This window comes from Hordeum vulgare, chromosome 5H (genome assembly GCF_904849725.1).
Source record: "Hordeum vulgare subsp. vulgare chromosome 5H, MorexV3_pseudomolecules_assembly, whole genome shotgun sequence".
NCBI lineage: Eukaryota > Viridiplantae > Streptophyta > Magnoliopsida > Poales > Poaceae > Hordeum > Hordeum vulgare.
The window spans coordinates 62825801-62845668 of NC_058522.1; the positions used below are offsets into that span (position 1 = coordinate 62825801).

The 19868-nt window shown below is 42.2% G+C and overlaps 1 pseudogene; it reads right to left on the reverse strand.

Annotated features, from left to right (window-relative positions):
- Positions 1-1697: 1697 nt before the first annotated feature.
- On the reverse strand, positions 1698-17249 carry LOC123396322 (annotated as a pseudogene).
- Between the last annotated feature and the right edge of the window lie 2619 nt (positions 17250-19868).

Sequence of the window (19868 nt, forward strand, 5' to 3'; positions counted from 1 at the left end):
GAGAGACGGAAATGGAGAGGGAGAGAGAGAGGGAGAGAGAGATTCAGAGAGAGAGAGAGAGAGAGGCATCCATGTATGGTTTAGCAGACTTGAGAGACATCAGCTAGCTGGAACTCCTCAGCCTAACCTCCCGAGAACCTTCCTGCGCCGTTGGCCACTCCAGCCGCGACGGCCACCCATCAGGGATTGCAGGCCCCTCGCTGCTCCTGTCCAGCCCCATGGCCATAGCGTCTCCCCTTTCGCCCCGAGAAGTGGCGCACGCGGAGACTCCCATTTAATGCGCCGGGGCAGGGGAGCCATATCTACCCCCCCCCCCCCCCCCCGATCTACCGGATGCACCCCCTCCCAAGCGGGCGGCTGCGGGCGCGGGTCACCGCCACGAATCCCGGGGGGGGGGGGGGAGGTGGAGATGACAGGTAGATCCAGAGTCGCCACGCCGCTAAGGAAGCACAAGCTTCAATCCATCGTGGTATGCCCCTCCCCTCACCACTTCAGGTAATTGACGGAGCCGGCAACATTGAAAATGGATGGAAGTGCCATCAATCCCGTAAGAATAGGCGCTGCAACGCGGATACAAGGGCGACACATCGCCATGGCTGGCCCCCGGCAATGATTCGGTCGTGGCGAGACGCCGGGCCGCACGGCCTTCTTTAGCCGCTTAAAGGGGTTCTATTTCTGGTGTCTCAGCTCGCACCACTATAGTATAGATTGCAACAAAGACATCTGGAAGAGTGTGTATTTATGATTTGCTTTCTTGACTACTCTGCAATGCTGCCAATGATAACTTCTTTATCACTGCAATTGTCAGTTTCATGATGTGAAAAACGGTGTTCAAACAAATCATCAGTAGGTGCTTCTAACATTACAAATGGTGTATTATAATTGCACATTTGTTTCCATCATACGGATGTCATGCTTCCAACAATACAAACCATGCTTTGTTATTCGTACTTGGACTTCTCTTCAAGAAGCAGAAACATTTTAATTTTCTTCCTATGTGAACAATTTTTTGGTCTCTTCAAGAGTCCTACTAGTGGATCATGCACATTATGATAGTGCAACCTGATTAGTGAAGTTTGTATTATAGTATAATGGCTAAACATAGTTAATTAATTTTTTTATCAATCAAAATATATAAATACACGAATCACAATTATCACTTTAATATGGCATAACGATATAATAAAGTTTTCAATTCTCTCTATGAAACATGTTAGTAACAAAATTCTTGGGCAAAATATACAATTTGTTAAATAGTTGGTTAATTATCATGCATCTTGCCTATCACAAAATTATTACCCCGGATTATAAGTCATGGTGTGTTATACTGTTGGCCGATTCACAACTAACTCACTTTCCAGAATAACCTTGTTAAAAGATCGATTTTAGCCACTTAGGCCTAAAAATCCGTCTCCAACAGATGATGTAGATGCCAAAATGAACATTACATCTCTGCCTCTCATGGATGTAAAATATAAAACCATGCGATGCAAATATATATCTCCACCTACAGGAGATGTAAAAAACGCCAGTCACGTGCCAACCACCGAGTGTCGTTTCACTATCCTTCCACAATCCCATCTCCCCCCCCCCCAGCACTACCATCGCACCCCCCATTGTCGCCCCGCACCACATCCGCCTACTTCACCAGCACCGTCGCCGGTTCCATCGTGTTTCGAACGTCAGCACGCCACGAATCAGCCGTTTTTTCGCCGCACAGTCAACGTGTCCGCCAATCGATTCGTTCCCATCGCCGCTTCGCCCGTGATGTTCGCAGCGCCCCGCTGCGTGGCCCCGCACCACCGCACCACCACCTCGCCAGTAGCCCCGCCTACAGCACCGTTGCCACACCACCGCACACCACTTCATCGCCGACTTTCCGCAACAGTGCCACCCTGCACCACCACACCTCCACCTTGCCCACCGCTCGGTTCCAGCTCCGTCGCCCTCCCTGATTTGTCCGCCGCTGCCATGCCGCTGAAGAAGGTCACAAAGTTCAACTAGTTTTACATCTACATTTGATTCATCTGTTGGAGATGCCCTTTTACATCACCAATTTACATCTTCTGTCCATGCTTATTATCCTTTAAGTTTGTAATGTTTTAAACCTATTTTCAGGAATTAACCTATTAATCAAGTTTTCGTTGCCCCTTTTTTGTTGTTTTGAAATTTCAGAAAATCACCACTAAAGAAGTCCCCAAAAAATCAGGAGAAATAGGAGATGGTTTTTCGGCAAGAAGAAGTTAGAGGACCAAGGCCCAGCCCTGGGTGCCCTGGTGCTTAGGCGCCTAATGGAGGCGCCCAGCTTAGAAGGACGCCTAGTGATTCAAGATCCATAAATTAACTCAACGCCACTAATGTGTGCATGACTGTTCACTGGGAACTTCAATGGGTAGGCCAACTTTCCGATCACATCTCCATGTGACTCTTGTTCATCTTTTGATGGGTGTGTTCCTATCTCATGACTGTCCTCCCTGAACGTCAAGATAACCAAATGCTCATGAAGTGAGTTTGACGTTCACCTACCTTAGACCTCACTAATCGTTCGTATTTATGTGTATATGTCGTACCCCGAAGAGACACGTGTTCTAGACAGAGGTACAGATGGAAAAAAAACTAATTACATCTATACCTATACTAATTCTAGACTCCCTAGAAATTCCCACAATAATTAGAATTTACGAACCGTTAATCTGGTGGGACCGTACGGTGTAGATCAACTCATTAAAGCCTTCATTAAAAAAGTCTTCGTTGTTTAATTCTCCAAAAATAATAATTAAAAAGTCCACAAAATTTTCTGGTTGTAACTAAAATAAAATTCTAGCGACATAAGCAGTTCTCCATATTATTCCTTAATTATCTTTCTCCCCACGTGGAAACATATTCTCTCTCTCCCCATGGAAGCACATGTTCCTTTATCTCTGTGTTTTCTCTCTTCCACGTATCTTCTTCTCTCCATACTCTCTCTTTTTTCGGATCGAAAAGAAAACCATCATCTCTTTGCAACCCGAAGGAAACGAGTTTGGTGCCATGGATCTAATTGATCAAGATCTTACTGCCTCAAATATGAGTTGCTCATCTAGATCGGTCATACTCTCCGATCTGACACAAATCTCGCTGATCTCACGTAACCATGCTCTCATCTTCAAAGTCAAATCATGGGCTGCTTTGATCTAGAACATCTGACAGACTAGGAGTAATACTTACATGTTTTCCATACATGGATGCATTGGTGTGATCCTCCTGTAGGTTCTAAATCGTCGAATCACACCCAGATCTGAAGTGGTGTATCCCTTTGTTGGAGGCCTCTAATCTAATCTCCTCATCCAAGTCTAACACGTCCCGCTCTCCGGGATTTCTTTGGTTGATGAAGAAGAAGGGTTCCAAATTCTGACCCTGCTGTACTGGTGGCACAGTCCGTCTTCGCCAATGCAACAAGCGGAGTTCGTTCCAGCGATCACACATCTATGGAAGCTAATTCAACTACTTTTTGGACTGAGCAGATGGGGAAAAACAGGCAAGTACATAGCAGCTAGCTGATTGATTCATGTATAGTACATGCACGTACATATATCGTTATTTGCCTTCGGCCATAGATACATCCTGCTTATGTATTTTGGATTGTATTATTGCAGGTTGACTAAATAGTTTTTGACAAGCTAGCTTTATACTTGGAGATCGATTCAGGCAACATCGCAGCAGGGAGTAGATGTATTCAGTTTTTGCAGATCCCTTTCACTCCTCGGCTGCAGGCACACACAGGTGAGAACGCATACACATGCACATGCAGAACCATGTCCCTGTTCTTTATTTTATGGCAAGTCATCAGATTGAAAGAGGAAATATCCATATTATGGGCGTCGTACATGGGGTCGTCGTTGCCAGAGACTATCAACCCGTTGGGCGGGTGTCAAGGTCAGGTTCAAAGTAATCAAGAAAAGAAGCCTTATGGGTGCCGTCAAGGGCTTCATCGATGCATTATCTTGCATGTGATTCTCCACTAATATCTCCTCTTTAATTAACAACCCTATGTGTTGATAACGTTTCTTTTTGAACCTATGGAGGCCCGGGCATGCAGATCGGTTCGTCCTTAGGTCATCTATCAAATGAGTGTCAGGAAATAGTTCTGATATTTGTTCCAGTTTCATAGATCATGAGGGAAAATTTCAAAAACAAAGGATGCAGTTAGAGGAGCAATAGAAATCTCATGGTGTGGAGAGGAATCGTTGTGACGGGAGCACCAGATCAAGGAATTTCTCACGAATGTGTCTAGGCGAAGACATATCCTTGGTGCAGCGGGAATAATCCAGCTGTTATGGTCCTATCTATTTTATATGGTACAAACTTTTCTCTTCAATTTCCTACTGTGTGCATTATGCACTCATGAGTTGTTCAACGCATTCCTATGATTCTTAAAGGTCTGAATATTATTCCTGGTAATTATATGCATACAACGGGTATGCACGTCTACAGATTTATTATTCTACTTTTGGGTGCAAATTTATTAATTTGGGCGAGAGTGATATTTAGTATGCCTTTTCTCCTACCGTTTTATTGGAGATATTTCATAAGGTGATTAAACACAGGATTCAGTTATTTCGCATAATCATATTTAAAAATAATGTGTTGTTTCTTTTAGGTGAATATATATCATATGTGGCTTCTCAAGGGCCCATGGTGCTCAATTGATTTCTTATATTGAATTGATTTATGTTTGACTCAATCGGATGCATCCCGCAAGGTAATATAGTTGGCAAGGGTAAGATGCACAACAAGGGACATGATTGCCAGCTTGCGCATAGGTTTCATGAGACCTATTTAACAATCATGTTAAACAAAAATTACATGAGCATAACCCTGGTAAAAATATTGTAGGTAGTTTAAATTTCAAAACATAACAAATTTAATGGTCGTTTTATTATTTAGGTGGACATAGGTGAGAGAGTGACAACTTTTTAGCTTGATTTTGACTAGCGATATAATATATTGTATGAAATAATTATATCATTTAATATGTGTAGTGCATGTGCAAGGCAACAGCTGGTAGCACAATTGAAAACACTAGGTGTTGCGGGTGCGCCTCTTAGGGGGAGCTGGACGGTGCCAGATAGATGTCCCCCATTTCAATTTCTTTTTCACATTCTGTTTGGCACATGGCTGGCCTCCAACGAAATAGATGAGCTTAACCACAATCAGTAGCAACTTATAATACGTTATCTCAAAGGGCCTGATATCAAACTTTCATAAAATACAAAGAATATTTTAGAGGATCAATTATAAGAAAACATGAATTTACGTGGTGAATTTTCAAAAAAGACAGTGCTGCTACTCTACATGGCTTCAGAGCGATTACACTACCCACATGATACACTCTCAGCGGGAAGAAAACAACAGGAACATGATTGAAAAGAAGACAAACCCTCAGCCAGGAGAAAACAACAGGAACATGATCCGAAAGAAGACAAGCAGCTTGCAACTCTCCCGGGTGTCTCATCAATGATAGCCCAAACTCCCCGTCGACAATATTCTATTCTGTCACAGATCCTGACATTGTGTTCTTTCCAAATAATTCAATGTATTAATATCACTATAATATCAATTTGCACTTATAGATGAGCTACAGATATCTACCAAATAGAGTTAAAGTTCGGAAAATAAGAAACTGAAGTGACTACTGTCTATTTGGTCTTGTCCAGCTCAGTTGGAAAAATCTGAGCAAGATAATGCAAGATTTTTCTCTTGCTGTTGAATCTAATGATACCATAATACCTAATACAATGAATAATCTGACCGGTACAAAAATAATGTGAGGACCCATTCACCACAATTAGCCTCGACCTCAACCAGCCATTTTTGCACATTTTGGGGATCACGAGGTAGTAAGCTACACATGCAAAAGACTGCCGCAATGTTAGGTCACATACCTACCAATCTCAATCAAGCTTAAATTATCAATTACAAGACCAAATTGCAGATGCGATAACCTACTGACATCACCATGGAAATTCTAGGGAAAATGCATAAAATTTTGAGTAAAGACTTTACAATGGCAACAAGAAAATGAATATTCAAGATAGTTAATTAGTGAATTATCTCATGAGAAGAAATCACAAACTTCAAAGTAGCTCAACAGTGAAATATAGTACCCCCTTCGATCCATATTACTTGTCGCTCAAACGGATGTACCTAGACATATTTCAGTGCTAGATACATCTATTTGAGCGACAAGTAATATGGATCGGAGGGAGTAGCATACCTTTTCTTTGTTTTATAAAAATCCTCCTAGCACAACACGCGGCCTGAGCTCATCACCCTCTTGAATAAGATAAAAGTCCAACGACAAAACATAAATATTTTTGAAGCAAAACAACATGAAGTAGCAAAGTCGTATTTCAGTTGCAGGATCCACAGTGCCAACAGCAATGAAATTCCCGGACATACATACTACATGAGCTAGTAATGTCCAGAACAGAGAGAGAAATGCAGATTTAAAAATGGAAACTACTGTAATATGACATATTCAGTGCCCAAACACTAAAGAGCACTGTACGAACATCAACTAAATTTAAGAATACAAATGTATTCAGTCCAATCAGGATCATGTTTCACATAAAGGTTTTCTCTTTTCGTTCTTGTTGGCAGAAGATTATCAAAATCAGACAAAAAGAACGACAGTGACATTCATGGCTAATGCGAAGAAAGAGTTTCTAACTTGAAACTTGCCTTTAGAGAATTGAATCCATCTTCGTTATGTGCACAAACAATCAGCATATGAGTACGTTTGATGGTCATGTCTTCAATCACCTTGGTGTCCTCATCACCATCACCCTAAGGAAGACAAGGGGACTCATTCATCCCTAATGAGCAAACTGCATGGCCCATTTGCTTTCTTCATCAGTTTAGCCATACCAGAAAGAACACAGAAAAACAAAGGCAACGAGTAAATAGGCACACACTCTGGACCAGAGCGATCCATGCCGACACTCTGCTGTGCCATCCAGCAACAGATCGATCATGCACAACAACACGCACCTCAGCAGGATTGGTTGGTTGAATTTATGTCGCTCCGAAAGAATTACAAGGACACATACCAACAATGACAGCGACTATGATTAACCCAGAGCAAAGTTAACAAGTAAAATTCTAAGGAACGGAAATCGGTTAGCCTATGCTATGCACCCGTGCTTTCGCATAGCATACGTTGCGGTGGTGACAACAATTGTCAGGCTGCTCAGTGACTTCACCGTTTGGTTGCTGGCCATTCCCATCGACAAATATGTTGCACATAAGGTTGTGTTGTGGCTCTCATCCAGGTCCACCCTCGCATCTGTTGTAAGTATTTCCCCTCATTCATAAATTATTCAATGAGCATCTATCTAGTATTTCAAACAAACATTTCTTACTTAGTACTCCCTCCATCCTAAAATAACTGTCTCAACTTTGTACTGGCGCTAGTACAAAATTGTATTAAGGTTAAGACATTTATTTTGGGACGGAGGGAGTATAAGAACTTCGTAGAAAAATAATATTTACTAAGTACGTACACCTATATTACACTGAGGGGTGATTCCATTTATGAGAACAACAGAACATACATGGCCTCAAAATTATCACGCATAGTAACTGTCAACCATTCAAGATAGTGAATTACCTTATGAAATACTTAAGCAATAGGTGTAAATCTCCTATATTCAACCAGAACGAATGATTTAGGATCAGTAAGCATACATATTTTAATGAACATAAAAGAAGCTCTCCCTAGAAAGTAGAAACACATTCTGATGTAGGTGCAGTCATCATGACCTTCCACATAATTAAGGACAGAAATATCTATCTAAATAAATGACAAGAATACAAAACAAAAGACAGATGAAATTAAATTGATTAGCTTGTAGAAGCAAGGATAGTGGTGAGCTCAGGCAGCTTTGAAATATGATTTTTTAGAAGAAATTAAGTTGTGTATAATTGTATATACCACCTGAAAAATGATGCCTTAATTTAATATAAACTATAGAAGCTAGATTTCATATGACATCGCTTCGGCCGAGTTTGGCATTGTATTTTTTTTCAAAATCACACTACTTTAAAATCACAGGATTATAATGATGATTTTAATCAACCACCAGATACACTTGTATCTGGGATGAAAATTTTCAGTCCGCAATAATTTTTTATCTACAAAATCAGAACTTAAACTTTGTTGTTGTTTCAATAAAAACTTGCACATTCAGTTTTAATTTGCGAAAGATGGGTTTCATCTCTCAGTTCTATTTCTAAAAGTGAATGGCACAACTAATCACAAACCTCCTACAATCTGACCAGTATATGATTTTCATCAACCACCAAATGAGTCATAGTAAACCATCATATGCGTATTCTCAATATACAGTAGCAGGTGAACAGATATTCAGTGTTAATTAGTGTGATATATCACATAAATTGCCGTTGCTTTGCTTGTCAAATGATTTGGACAAACATAAAGTAAAAATGAACAGTGTGCAAGTTTCTCCTACCGGCATTCACCCCATTGATACCCTCTGTGAGAATGAGATCAGGCGTGCATCAAAATCACTATGCCCAATTACTGATAACAAAATCTCCTCCTTCAGAAAAGCAATCAGGAGAAAAAGAACTTATGTTAACTAAGTAAATAAGCAATTCAGAGGACCTCGAAATATTCTTGTAAACTTAGTTCTTAGAACAAGATTCCATAAGGCTTACCAACGAAATGTCAGGGTTAGTAACGAGAGTGTCCTGAAATCAAGGATCGATTAAGATCAATAAACCACCACGATTGGCTCCAAGGAGTTTGAACCATCACATCACATAGTTTCTTGTGTAGCAGAACATGAAACTAACACAGAGTGGTAGTGAGTAGTGGGTAGTGGGTACTGACCCAACGCGTCGTTCCAGAAGAGCCAGTGGTGGCGGCCAAGATGTGCGCGGAGGGCGAGGATCTTGCTCCAGGCGGGCAGGCGGCGGGGGTCGACGGCGCCAGGGGGCACGGCGAGGCGGTACCCGTGAGTGGCCGCATAGGCGCGCTTGTTCCGCGCGGTGGCCGCCAGCACGCCGCGGAAGTACCGGCCCCGCGCGCTTCGGCCGGCCAGGCCCTCGTCAGAGAGCGTGACGATTGGGAAGCTGAGCTGCTTCCCAGCGATGGGGCGGTGCTTGGCGGCGGGGGGCAGGCACCGGCGGCCCAGGGAGTTGGCGCAGAGGAGGAGGGCGGAGATTTGCGTTACGAGGAAGAAGAGCAGGAGCGGGAGGAGGTGTAGGAGAAGGTGGCAGTGGCGGAGGCTGAGGCGACGGCGGTGATGGGTAGCACGGCGCGCTCGTCCGCCCATCCGAGGTCGCCGCCAGTGGCTGAGATGGGTGGTAGGGGCGAGGGAAAACGAGAGAGATTTCTGGGAGAGGAAAGGAGGTCGCGTGCAGAAGGGGGCTCACGCCGATTTTCTCCTGTTTCTTTAAGCAACTCGAATGACGTCGTGGGCCTAGCTAATTATTTGTCTGATAGCATTGCCTACGTGGATAGCGTGAGAGATCGTTCCTTCCGCGTAGGTTAATGTGTTTGATACTGGGACATAGGGCATGGTATATCAAATGGATAAATGATCCATGACACCAAGCATATGTACGTTGCTCTTTGCCTTATAGTTGACATTGAAAATGTAAGTGCAACAATGAAGTACATGCCGGAACCACTCTGCAAATGGGCTTCAACCTCCACGTGACATCAGACAAAGCAAAACATGGTTGTGACGTGTGCATAAGGTAATTCTTACTGCTAAACAATTTGTCGCAAGACAGTCTTTTTATAGTCCCAGTATCATTATTATTTTTCATTTGAGCGTATCTCGCCGACAAAATTCTGATTAATTGCTTTCAATTCTTGGAACTTTCTCTTGTGTATATTAATTTGAACAAAGTTTTCATAGATTATGTTTTTGGATTATATTTGGTCACGTGCAGCAAGATTTAATTTAGACATGCTCTGTTCCTCATTTGTTTATCATTGCGGTGTCAGGTTAGAGATTCATCCTCCCATCGGTTCATTTTCTAATTCCTTTTTTAGTTTGGTAGGTCAATTATTCGACAGTTTACATTACAACAACCTTGATTATTGTTGCCGCTTAGTTTATATAAGCAAGCGTCGACATGATTCCTTTTTTCCTTTTTCCTATTTTAATACTTCAATAGTTCTATTTCTCTGTGAAAATTGTATGGAAAGTAACAACATGTGATATGCTTAACTCACTATTGCCTTCATGTGGCGTGCTACACACTTGATAATTAGTTTTTTCATGGAAACTCTTCTCTTTCCTGTTTGACTATTGTTGTTTTAAATTGTTATGAAATTTCAACACTGACCCTTAGCTTAGAGTCGTTATACTTAACATCACAGATTGTCTCCTCCCAATATTTAAATGGATTTGAATTTCCATTATACAGTAAAAGATTGGAGACGACATAACAGATTGTCTCCTCCCAATTGTTATCAAATTTCAACACCGACCCTTACCGATAAAATATGTGAACTTTTTCTATTAAACACAAATGAGTTCTTACGTACTGGCCAAAAAGTATATCTTCCGACATATATTTAGTTGGAAAAATAGTGTGGATTACATATTAGGCAGAACATTTGTAAGTTACTGAACTTATGAGTCTGGCGAAGTTACCTATTATAAATTTTATTAAGTAATTTCACCCTACATATGTACATGTTGTAGTTTAATTAATTTATAATCCAATGAACGAGTTATTAAATGTATAAGAAACAACAAAATCACTTATTATGCCTGACCAGAGGTAGAATCCGCAACCCGAAAGGATTCTTTTAAACTTGTATGATCCTAAATAGAAATTTTTGACCATTTCGTATTACATATAATTATTAAGCAATGCAAACATTACGCACTAAGTTTTCTATACAACCTGAATATGATAAAAAAAACAGCTTACTTTCTTGGCACATATAGAATATAAGCAATAGAGAACCCAAGGTCGAAATACTTCTTTGATAGTAACTATATATGAACGTACTATCTTAGTATTCATGCAAAATAGACATTAATTGAACTAGCCCGTGCGATTGCACGAGTAGTGATATCTAACTGTAAGAGACCACAGTAATAAAAACATCTAGTGGGCAATCAAAAGGATACACAAAAGGGGTAAAACGTCCCGAGCAATTCAAAATAGAATGATATGGTATGGACCTTACGCCAAAGAACTCTTCATCGTATTCATGAAATTTCATCCAAAAATGTCGTCGTGGCAGCAGAAAAAAATGCTCATGTGGTAGCCGTTTTAACAAAAAAATAGATTTATACAAAAAATGCTTGCCTTGGCAGTAATTCGAAATCAATGCCATGACAGTAGTTTCTTGTGCTTTTCTTCTATGTCCTCAGGTACATCGTCCCAACATCATCTACAATCTAACCACTATCTATATAGCTACTCTATAACACAAAAGTTGGAATCAGAATATTAAGATGAAAATTCTGTGGCTCCATCCATCCTGTTGTACTATGAAGGTCGGAGACAGTTAAAAGCAATAACTTGGTAAACTTTCCAGGGATGCAGATTATAACCGACTGCATCGCGGACCTGGGCCTTCGGGAACTTGAGAGAGAGGGGGTCAGGTTTACCTGGACCAACTATCGTGGGAACGGACCTGACAGTAGAGGTGAGGGGTACGAAAAGAGAGGGCAGAGTCCTAGCTACGACAAGCTTGTACACACGATGTATGAGTTCAGGCCCCTCTCGTGGAGGTAACAACCCTACGTCTCAGTGCTCGGGAGCTCTTGTCATGTGGAGTGTGTGTTACAGGGGGTGCGAACCCTTGTGTCACAGGGGAGGGGTGGTGTATATAGAGTGCTCTACCCCTCATCAAGGCCCAACCAACCAAGGGTTCGAGTAATGAAGACAAAGGTGTGCGTTACTGATAACGTACGTAATAAATGTTACTTATGGTGTCCATCCGAATGCCTATCGTTTGGTATCCCTGGAGAGACTTCTGAACTTCTACGGTCGACTGGCTTCATATTCTTCCGAGTGGAAGTCTTCTATCGAGTGGATAGAGAAAATCTCCGAGTGGATGCTCTACCGAGTGACTCATGGCGAATCAGTCAGAATCTTCTTTGAAATCTTTAAGTCCTTAATGATGTTCCCTTGGGTAAGACCTCTAGGTCAGGCCTATGAAGCTATCCTAGGTACATATCCCCATCATTATCCCCCGAAGGGATCGGGGTTCGAGTGGAAAGGGTTCGATGTACATTTCGTTGAACATGCCAAACTACGAACACATATCAAGGCTTGGTAGAAACGGGCTTCGATTGAAATATTTTCCATTCAACCTAATTGATTCTGTCTTAAAATATTTCCGAGTGAATCTGATAGCGAAAACTGGTCCAAGTGATTAACGGGATCTTCTGATGTGACAGATCGCTCTGTCAGGCCAGGATTCCACGGGATTCTAAAATTTGGTAAGTGCGTGCCGCGCGCGGCGATGACGCAACAACTGGGGTAAATGAGAGCACGACACCTCAATTAACACACCGTCCTTATCGCCACGTATCGTGATCCCTATGATATCGGGATAGACAGAGATCTTCGGTCCCATGGATCAGCGACTCACTCGGGCTGTTATAAAACGAGTCGGTGCTAGGGTTAGAGTTCCTTTTGTTGAGATCTTCTAGTATTTCTCTGAATTTTTAATGGATAGTAGAAATAGATGTATGTTATTATTTATTAGTAGTAAAGGCTAGAATTAGAGAGATGGTGCAATTCAGAATTTGAGGAGTGATTTCCTCTATGTAATAAGAAGACATAAGGCATGGTTCTGTTAGACGATTGTGCTTACACGAAACCAAGGTGTGGTCTACAGTGAAAGAAATACTTTATTTTTCATTATGGAAATATAAATATATACTTATGGCTAATGTTTGAAAGAAGTTTGGCTTGAAGTGTATGCTCTTCCGCAGGGACACATTCGTGTTAAATACCAAGAACAAAGAATACAATCGGCATAGGTTGTTGCTAGGCTTTGCTCCTACTCCAATCTATACAGGATCGGATAAGGCCGATCCTTGGCTAACAACCTGCCACAGTTTGTTACACGCACGCACACATACAATCGTAACATCGTGACATGTTGTTACACAAAACTACAAGCCTATTCTTTAGAATCCTCCCTCAATCTCAACGTGTCATGGTTTAGCTTGTGTTTGAAGGCTTGAAGTTGTTTCCCTTGCATAAACTTAGTGAACTCATCAACAAACTTGATTTCATGTTGGAATGAACTGAATGTCCAACATTTTCGAAAATATCATACCTTTTTAGATTGATACCTGATGCACCATGTTTATCTTGCTACTTAATATTTAAAATATCATACTTTTTTAGAATGATACCTGTAACCTGTTTATCAATGGGGACGTTAGTAAAAATTATATGCTGTACTAAACTAATGATATTTATTTGCAATAAACTGAAGAGAGAGAGAGAGAGAGAGATCGTAGTGCACAAGCAGTGTGTCCTTAAAGCATCCATGTATGTTGTTGAGCTAACCACTAATTAGTTATTAATTTAGAGATTTGTTTGTGTTCCAAATTTGATTAGTAGCATACATGTTTAGTCGAACTTGCTTTTATGAATACAGCTTACTGTTGTACAGCTGCGTGTAGGCACACAGACAAGCTGTAGAGTATGGCACCACATTCATCGCCACCATGATCTGCTCTACGGCTTGCTCGTGGTGCGGCTTGCCGCGTGCGGAGGGCCGGCCGGCGTCGGGAGCGAGCAGCTGGCGGCGCGGGGTGGGGGGGGGGGGGGAGGGGACGGCCGGCCAGCATGGGGGGCGAAGGGGCTGCAGCGTGCGTTGGGCTGGCCGACGTCGTGGCCGAGCGGCTGGCGGCGCGGGGGTGAGGGGTAGGGGAGGGCCGACCGACGTCGTGGCGGACGAGCTGCGGCGGGAGCGGTCGGCGTCGGGGGCGAGCGGTTGCGCCGTCGCGGTGGACGAGTGGTTGCGCCATCGCGGTGGGCGAGCGGCTGGAGACACGGGGGTGGGGGGCTAGGGGAGGGTCGGCCGACGTCGTGGCGGATGGGCTGCGGCGGGAGTGGCCGGCGTCAGGGGAAAGCGGTCGTGCCGTTGCCCTCCCAGATCTGGTAGCCGCTACCTCCCAGCTTCAGGCCGTTTCTGAAACAACAACGTTGTTCCAGGAAAAAGGGGGGCTAGGTCGCTGCTCCGTTGGCGCGCGGGCACGATCTGATGCGTCAGATAGAGCATGATCAACGGATGAGGCAGTGGCGGATAGGTATCTGGATCAGCCAATGAAAGGTAAACGTTTTCCTTTATATAGAGAGTGAATTTCACTTTTTATCCTATTTATACATTTATGACACATATTATCCCATTTAGTCAAACTTCTACCAAAATATCAGATTTGAAGATTTTTAACATGGTTTTATCCCGATTTTGCACATTGCTTCACTATACAAAAAGCACGCGTCGCCTAGTATCATTCTGTAAGCCGAATGCTATACCGAGCATGCCCATCAGAAGACACGATGAACATATAATTCTTGACTTAGCTACGTGTATGCCGTAAAAACGGCATTCCACACTCGGCTTAAACAATGGACACGGTGTAAACTCAGGTAAGTCGAAATTGCCTCGGAGAAGCACTCGGCTTATAGTGTAACTCATGGCAAAGCGTACCTGCCACGTGGCCTGCCCGCTGTCCACGGCTCCGTGATGGTGTTGTAGGTAAACCGAGTATCACCCGATATAATACACTCGGCTTACGCTTATGAAGCACAAAATATAGATATTGCAAGAAATGATTAAGTTGTTGAGTTGGACTTGTCACTATTACTTGTTGCAGATTCATGCATGGGTACATGGAACATAAAGAGTCATGTAATGCACAAAACCGGCCATGGGAAAGAAAGGAATGCACACATCTCACACTACTGCTTTTTAATTAACTGACTGCATGGGATTTATTTTTATTTGAGAAAATAGGAAAAGTGGTTGTCTTCCAGATTTTACTAACAAGTACAAACCAATATTCTAGAAACTATCTTTAAACTCTAACAAATATTTAAATTCCTAGCTAGATGACGTCTATTAGTAACTTTCAAGGTATTATTTTGAATGATTTAATTCAATAATTGCGTCGTAACTGGTAAAAGATAATTCAAATGAAGGATATGTGTTTATAAATCTGTTATCATATAGCTTGAACGGTGCAGAAATATTGACTCCTCGATGGTAGTGGAATTTTACATGTTCTAGTATTGAAAGTAATATTAGCATGAGCTGCATGCATAACACGAATTGGGCTTATGCAATGCTCTATGTACTATTCCCTTCGTCCAAAAATAAATGTGTCGCAGATTTAGTACTAAACTAGTGCAAATATTGTACTAGATCAACCACACTTATTTTGGAACAGAGGGAGTTTTATTTACTATATGAAGCTTATGTGTTAACATCACTGTGTGAAGGTTGTAACTATTGTATATGTATTATATGATGAATTTCATGAAATAGGAGCAAATATGTGAAGTGGTCAAAAAGGAAAACTTGCGGCTGTTTCACAATTAACAGAATTTTTTTCTTCACAAAATCAGGGATTGCATGTCAATAAACATATATATATTTATGGGAGAAGAGAGTGCATACTGTTATAGGATGTAGATTTGGATAAGCCATTATGTATAGATCACATGGCTGGATAGTTGTTGTGTTAACCAACTGAAAATGCTTTGACATCTGCATACATATTTGGATGTTGTTTAGCTAGCTAGTTACACCTTTCTTGGTCATTTTAGAAACAAAACTATTGCTCTTGGACTACGACGGAGGGCATCCAAGCCTGAGTATTGTACTGTAATAGTGCTTTTCTTGTGCTAACAAAATCAGAGCAAAACAAAAAAGACAGGAATACCAAGCTATAGTTATATATGTCCCTATTGTCATATGATGATCTAGTTATGTATTTCAATGTACACTGCAACATAACTACAATACAATTTCCTTGTTTATCAAAAAAATTGACATAAATTAAATATTAAATTTATTATGAGGTGGGTAGGCAAATACAACTATTTGATGACAACTTCAGTCCAAGTGAAAAAGGAAATTAAAATTATGTATGAACTGTAAAGGAGTAAAGACCATCAGATACCAAACAGTTTGTAAGCACATTCAAATACATGGTTAATTTACATAAGAAATTTCGCTCCAACAATGACTTTTTGTAAGGCCCCAACAATGAATAGGCCCGAGACAGAACTATTTTGCTCCAACAATGAATAGAAGATTGTGGTTACACGAAGCCAAGGTGGTCCGCAGTGAAAGAAATACTCTATTTTTCATTACAGTAATATAAATCTATATTCTTATGGCCATTTTTTGAAACAAGTTATGCGTGAAGCGTATGCTCTTCTGTTAGGACGCCGTTCGTGTTAAATACCAGAAACATAGAATACAGTTGGCGCAGGTTGTTACTAGGCTTTGCTCGTATGGGATAAGGCCGATCCTTGGCTGACAACCTCCCGCAGTTTGTTACATGCACTCACACATACAATCATAACAACATGTCAGGTTACACAGAACTACAAGTCTATTCTTTAACATCCTCCCTTAATCTGAACGTGTTAAGTTTTAGATTGTCTTTAAAGGCTTGAAGTTGTTTCACGTGCAAAAGCAATCCCGTCAACAACTTGATCTCCTGTTGGAATGAACGAAACTCCAAGAATTTCTAAATTATCATACTTTTTTAGATTGATGCATGATGATCCCATTTTTTTATCTTGCTAATAAAATTTTAAAATATCACAATTGTTTAGATTGATACATGTAACCTGTTTATCAATGGAGACATTAGTAAAAATAGCATGCAGCATAAAACTATTGATATTTATTTGCAATAAACTAGAGAGAAGGAGAGAGGGAGAGATAGATAGATATAGAGAGAGAGGGACGGAGGGAGGGAGGGAGGGAGGGAGGGATGCAGAGAGACGGAAATGGAGAGGGAGAGAGAGAGGGAGAGAGAGATTCAGAGAGAGAGAGAGAGAGAGGCATCCATGTATGGTTTAGCAGACTTGAGAGACATCAGCTAGCTGGAACTCCTCAGCCTAACCTCCCGAGAACCTTCCTGCGCCGTTGGCCACTCCAGCCGCGACGGCCACCCATCAGGGATTGCAGGCCCCTCGCTGCTCCTGTCCAGCCCCATGGCCATAGCGTCTCCCCTTTCGCCCCGAGAAGTGGCGCACGCGGAGACTCCCATTTAATGCGCCGGGGCAGGGGAGCCATATCTACCCCCCCCCACCCCGATCTACCGGATGCACCCCCTCCCAAGCGGGCGGCTGCGGGCGCGGGTCACCGCCACGAATCCCGGGGGGGGGGGGGGGGGAGGTGGAGATGACAGGTAGATCCAGAGTCGCCACGCCGCTAAGGAAGCACAAGCTTCAATCCATCGTGGTATGCCCCTCCCCTCACCACTTCAGGTAATTGACGGAGCCGGCAACATTGAAAATGGATGGAAGTGCCATCAATCCCGTAAGAATAGGCGCTGCAACGCGGATACAAGGGCGACACATCGCCATGGCTGGCCCCCGGCAATGATTCGGTCGTGGCGAGACGCCGGGCCGCACGGCCTTCTTTAGCCGCTTAAAGGGGTTCTATTTCTGGTGTCTCAGCTCGCACCACTATAGTATAGATTGCAACAAAGACATCTGGAAGAGTGTGTATTTATGATTTGCTTTCTTGACTACTCTGCAATGCTGCCAATGATAACTTCTTTATCACTGCAATTGTCAGTTTCATGATGTGAAAAACGGTGTTCAAACAAATCATCAGTAGGTGCTTCTAACATTACAAATGGTGTATTATAATTGCACATTTGTTTCCATCATACGGATGTCATGCTTCCAACAATACAAACCATGCTTTGTTATTCGTACTTGGACTTCTCTTCAAGAAGCAGAAACATTTTAATTTTCTTCCTATGTGAACAATTTTTTGGTCTCTTCAAGAGTCCTACTAGTGGATCATGCACATTATGATAGTGCAACCTGATTAGTGAAGTTTGTATTATAGTATAATGGCTAAACATAGTTAATTAATTTTTTTATCAATCAAAATATATAAATACACGAATCACAATTATCACTTTAATATGGCATAACGATATAATAAAGTTTTCAATTCTCTCTATGAAACATGTTAGTAACAAAATTCTTGGGCAAAATATACAATTTGTTAAATAGTTGGTTAATTATCATGCATCTTGCCTATCACAAAATTATTACCCCGGATTATAAGTCATGGTGTGTTATACTGTTGGCCGATTCACAACTAACTCACTTTCCAGAATAACCTTGTTAAAAGATCGATTTTAGCCACTTAGGCCTAAAAATCCGTCTCCAACAGATGATGTAGATGCCAAAATGAACATTACATCTCTGCCTCTCATGGATGTAAAATATAAAACCATGCGATGCAAATATATATCTCCACCTACAGGAGATGTAAAAAACGCCAGTCACGTGCCAACCACCGAGTGTCGTTTCACTATCCTTCCACAATCCCATCTCCCCCCCCCCCCAGCACTACCATCGCACCCCCCATTGTCGCCCCGCACCACATCCGCCTACTTCACCAGCACCGTCGCCGGTTCCATCGTGTTTCGAACGTCAGCACGCCACGAATCAGCCGTTTTTTCGCCGCACAGTCAACGTGTCCGCCAATCGATTCGTTCCCATCGCCGCTTCGCCCGTGATGTTCGCAGCGCCCCGCTGCGTGGCCCCGCACCACCGCACCACCACCTCGCCAGTAGCCCCGCCTACAGCACCGTTGCCACACCACCGCACACCACTTCATCGCCGACTTTCCGCAACAGTGCCACCCTGCACCACCACACCTCCACCTTGCCCACCGCTCGGTTCCAGCTCCGTCGCCCTCCCTGATTTGTCCGCCGCTGCCATGCCGCTGAAGAAGGTCACAAAGTTCAACTAGTTTTACATCTACATTTGATTCATCTGTTGGAGATGCCCTTTTACATCACCAATTTACATCTTCTGTCCATGCTTATTATCCTTTAAGTTTGTAATGTTTTAAACCTATTTTCAGGAATTAACCTATTAATCAAGTTTTCGTTGCCCCTTTTTTGTTGTTTTGAAATTTCAGAAAATCACCACTAAAGAAGTCCCCAAAAAATCAGGAGAAATAGGAGATGGTTTTTCGGCAAGAAGAAGTTAGAGGACCAAGGCCCAGCCCTGGGTGCCCTGGTGCTTAGGCGCCTAATGGAGGCGCCCAGCTTAGAAGGACGCCTAGTGATTCAAGATCCATAAATTAACTCAACGCCACTAATGTGTGCATGACTGTTCACTGGGAACTTCAATGGGTAGGCCAACTTTCCGATCACATCTCCATGTGACTCTTGTTCATCTTTTGATGGGTGTGTTCCTATCTCATGACTGTCCTCCCTGAACGTCAAGATAACCAAATGCTCATGAAGTGAGTTTGACGTTCACCTACCTTAGACCTCACTAATCGTTCGTATTTATGTGTATATGTCGTACCCCGAAGAGACACGTGTTCTAGACAGAGGTACAGATGGAAAAAAAACTAATTACATCTATACCTATACTAATTCTAGACTCCCTAGAAATTCCCACAATAATTAGAATTTACGAACCGTTAATCTGGTGGGACCGTACGGTGTAGATCAACTCATTAAAGCCTTCATTAAAAAAGTCTTCGTTGTTTAATTCTCCAAAAATAATAATTAAAAAGTCCACAAAATTTTCTGGTTGTAACTAAAATAAAATTCTAGCGACATAAGCAGTTCTCCATA